The sequence below is a fragment of the Silene latifolia genome, chromosome Y (genome assembly GCF_048544455.1).
Source record: "Silene latifolia isolate original U9 population chromosome Y, ASM4854445v1, whole genome shotgun sequence".
NCBI lineage: Eukaryota > Viridiplantae > Streptophyta > Magnoliopsida > Caryophyllales > Caryophyllaceae > Silene > Silene latifolia.
The window spans coordinates 485,927,738-485,932,421 of NC_133538.1; the positions used below are offsets into that span (position 1 = coordinate 485,927,738).

Below are 4,684 nucleotides of genomic sequence, written 5' to 3' on the forward strand. Positions count from 1 at the left end.
CAAATGAAGATGCAGCTAAACATATGGAGATATTCATTGACTACTGTTGTTCCATACCCCTATCAGCAGGTGTGACCCAGGACCAGATAAAAGAGACGATGTTCATATTCTCGCTCCGTGATGCTACTAGGGAGTGGTACCGAGATCTGGATCGAGCTGCTAATGGGATTACTGATTGGAATTCGCTGGCCCTAGCATTTTATAAAAAAATATTTATGGGCATCGAAGACCAATGCGATTAGAGCTCAGATTACAAGCTTTAGACAGAGTTCTGATGAGGATTTTCATGAGGCATGGGTTCGTTTCAAGAGACAGGTGCGATCTATTCCACACCATGGGTTCGAGCAATGATTCCTATGTAATCAATTCTATAATGGGCTTTATGATGATTAGAGGGCTATCCTGGATGCTGCAGCTAATGGCAGATTCCAGGAGAATAGTGGAGAGACTAAGGGGTGGAAGATTATTGAAGATATGGCCACCCATAAAGCTGAGCATGGGAATTCTACAGGAAATCAGAGAAGAGCAGATGAATCTCCTACTACAGCCGCAATAGAGGCCCTTACTGCGAGATTCGACAACCCAGATTTTGGGGATCCCAAAAAGGTGGGATATATAAAGTTAATGCAGTTTCAGACGGTCCCTTTACATGCAAAAGATGTGGAGGAGAGGGACATGTTTCAGAGTTTTGTACTAGTTTCAATGAAACATGTGCTGCCTTTCAACATTTTAGGCAGACTGGTGCTTATCCCGATCCCTCTAATGTCCACCCCAATTTGAGGTGGACTAACCAGAATGTTCTTAATCCGGGTCCACCATAGCAGTAGCAGCAGCAAAACTATGTGCCCCCTCATAAGCAGCAGTAGTATCAAAAGCCTCCCTATGTGCCTCAGCAGCAGCAATTTAAAAGTTCTGATATTTCCGAATTGAAAAGCATGGTTCAGAATTTGTCGGGTTTGCTGCAAAAGGAGTCTCTAGCTAGAGAGACTTCTACAAAAATGTTGGAAAGCCAAATTGCCTAATTGACAAGCAAAAGTGCAACTAGAGCTACGGGGCTATTACCGTCGCAAACGGATCAAAAAGAGACTCTAAATGCGATGACTTTGAGGAGTGGGTCTACCCTTGATGGGCACACTATGGTCGAAGATGTTACTGAAAAAGATGAGGCAGAACCGAGTAAGAAAGAGGCTGGAATGAACAGTGGCAAGAAAAAGACGATCAACAGGTACATCAGTCGATCGACTGACACACCTGGTCGATCGACCAGCCCGTTAACAGTGAAGTTTCTGGTCCTGAGGAAGCCAGTTGATCGACTGACCTACATGGTCGATCGACTGAAGATACGTCTGATTGTGAACCTTTTCGTCCTCCAATGCCAGATAACTTGAGGGACTACATATTTCGGGGAACGACGATTCCGAAATTATTGAGGCAAGATCCAAATGCTGATGGGTCTGTTCCGGTTCCAAAATATGACCCTACGACGGTTAATGGTTCATTACTGAGACGGTCTGAAGAAGGTTCGAGCTACAACAAGGACAAAGTAGTGGATTTTCAGCCTAAGTCCACTGATGCCGGTATGAGAGACCTAGAGGAGAGGGCTAAGTTGCTTCTTACAGCCCCTTACCCAGAGAGATTGGTGCCAACAAAGGAACAGCTATCGTTTAACAAGTTTGAAAATGTTATTCGTAGTTTAAATGTGCAAGTTCTTTTCCTAGAATTACTTAATCAAGTGCCTGTCTATATGAAATTTATGAAGCAGCTATTGTCCAAAAAGAAGTCACTTGATACTGTGCAATATGTCGCACTAACTGAGGAGTCATCTTCCTATTTGACTCATACTGCACCTCATAAGCTATAAGACCCAGGTAGTTTTTCAGTCCCATGTAATATTGGCACCTTTTCTATTGAGAAGGCATTGTGTGACCTAGGAGCCAGTATTAGTGTTATGCCTTTGAGTCTTGCTATGAAATTGAAATTAACTAGGTTTGCAATTACAAACATGACAGTACAGATGGCTGATCGTTCTGCGGTCCGGCCTATAGAAGTCTTAGAGGACATTCCTGTGCAAATAGGAAAGTTCTTTTTCCCAATTGACTTCATTGTGCTAGATATACCCGAGGATACTCACATTCCTATCATTTTGGGTAGACCATTTCTGCATACTGCTGGTGCAGTTATAGATGTTGGCTCAGGGACATTGACCTTTAAGGTAGGAAAACAGTCCATTGTTTTTGCCCAGACCTATAAAAAGAAGGATGCTATGTACCCAGTAACTTACAATGTAGTTAAATCTTATGTTTTGTTGCCTGATATGCCTGCCCCTATGCCTAATTCTGCTATAACACCTCCGCCCCAGATTGGGAGCAAATTGGTGGAAGATCCTTTTATTTTGACTGTTGCAGGATCTGGTTTGGGGAATTTAGAGCCGCATGTTGCTCCAGTTGTGAGAGAGTCCATTGTGCAGAGAGGCGGTCTAGGGTGTCTGAGCTATGCAACTGAAGAACAGCCGGATGAGGAGCCAGTCAAAGTGACGGAGTCCGATTTGGATTTTGATGAGCCAGACGAGGTCAGTGATTGGGAAGATGTTAGAGATGTTGATCCGTTGAGTTCTGCGGATATTGGAGTTATTAGGAGTGCAGCTAAGAGGATGAGCACTATAGAGGCTACTTCTTGTAGCCAGAAGCTGAGCAAGTGGGCCATTCCGTGGCCATTCTTGATCAACTATTAGTTGATCAAATCTTTTTAAAAAAACAGTTTATTTACTCTTTTTTGTTAGACTATTTATTGTTTTGGTGTGCGTGAAACTTCGCTTTATTTGGTTTGCATAGGATTTTATAAGACTATAGACTTTTATTTTTGGGTTTGCGCAATTTTGGGCGCTGTATTTATGTGCAATTGCAGGTTATTAGACCATATAAACTCAACTCATTGAGATAATTCGAAGAAAAGAGGCAGAATCATCAGGTATGCCAATCAATCGACTGGACCTCCTGGTCGATCGACTGATGCAGAGGTGTCCAGAGGCACTGTTCCCAGGTGCTCTGGTCGATCGACCGATACCTTTGGTCGATCGACCACCTCCCGTGCTGATTCCCTTTTCATGTATTCTTATTCTTTTGCACATATTTCTCATTCCTTAGTTGTTTTCTCGGAACTATGCGCGGTACTTTTGTGTTTTTAGGTGCCTTATGGTAGAACTGCTGGCTACTGAAACCTCCTAGCTCACGCTGGTTTGGGGAGGTTTCCTTTTGCTGCGCTTAAAGTCTTGTGAGTTCCCCATGTCTCCTTCATGTCTTTTTACTTAATATTATCGCAAATTCCCATTTCCCTTTGATTATTTTCTCATATGATTTTGCACAATGAGGACATTGTGTGATTTGGTTTGGGGAAGGGTTTTGCGTTGCATCCATTTTGTTTTGCATTCACGTTTACATTTTTGTCTTGCATTGTTGTTTATTTTGTTCTTATATACAGAAAATTCAAAAAAAAAATTGAAAAATTTCAAAAAAATCCAAAAATTGCACGTTTATTTTAGCATGTAGGTCGAGTCGGAACGGTAGTAGTTCAATGATGACATTGCATTTTCATCTGTTTACGCCTAAGCCGTGCTCAATTGACATGTTATTAGTAGAATCACATATGCATATCTACGAGTTTTCATTAATTTATTCGCTGAATCTTGAGACTTGACTTAGATTTTTGGCAAACTACATTATATTCCGAGTTTTAGAGCTTTATAACTGGTGACATTCATGATCGGTTTATTTAGGAATGTGAGTAGTACTCCTTATGACACATGTTATATCAATATGCATAAATATGAACTTAATCTGCTTAATACCTGTATGCATTCGGTTTGTGGTCAGTTGACACATGTGGAAGAGGCCACCCCTTTATTCATTTTTCCCATAAGCCTCACACTGCCAGAAATAGCCTTTTTGTCTTATTAACTACATCCTATATTTAACCTGCCCTTGTCAAGCTAGTAGTTTTGGGTTTTGGTGTTGTTACTTCATTTTTGGTTGCATATGCTCTTATTGAGATGATATTGGAAAGATGAGAAAGGAAAAGTTGAAAGAAAAGAGAAAGAGAAAAGAAGAAAAAAAGAAAGAAAAAATCACATAATTGAATCTTCATTAGTTGGTGATTTTGTATTCCCATGTTGCGATTAATATTATTTGGGGAATTAAGTTTATACGGAGTACGTGAGATTTGTGCTTACTATTAGCACCGCTTTATCGTTTAATCTTTGTAGATACCCGTATCCGTCGATATTGGAATTTATAGAGAAGCCGACAAACACCCGATGATGATAGGACACATGTATTTATTAGTTGTCATTGTCATTATTTGGGTTCGTTTTACGATGTAGAATGAGCGTTGTCGACGGAGTATTTTAATTTAAATGATACTTAAATTAAAGCTTTTTTAAGTGAATTCAATTTATTTTATTTTATTTTGAATTTATTTTCCCAAGTTTATTTTATTGAAAATAAAATAAATAATTGATTAGAAAAATCATTTTATGAGTGTATTTGATTTGAAAAGTCATTTATTTTAATGTGTTAATTGATTTGAAAAATCGATCTAAAAATCGAAAAAACTCGTTTCAAACACGTGTTTTGGAGCTCGATTATAGCTCGGTTTTTGAGCCCGTTTTCTTTACGAATTGGCACGAATC

General features: G+C 39.8%; 1 non-coding gene across 1 annotated transcript; it reads right to left on the minus strand.

The window, feature by feature from the left end:
- Nucleotides 1–234: 234 nt before the first annotated feature.
- On the minus strand, nucleotides 235–341 carry LOC141636444 (small nucleolar RNA R71). The gene has a single exon (XR_012541054.1). It is a non-coding gene; the product is annotated as a small nucleolar RNA R71 (small nucleolar RNA).
- Nucleotides 342–4,684: the final 4,343 nt, after the last annotated feature.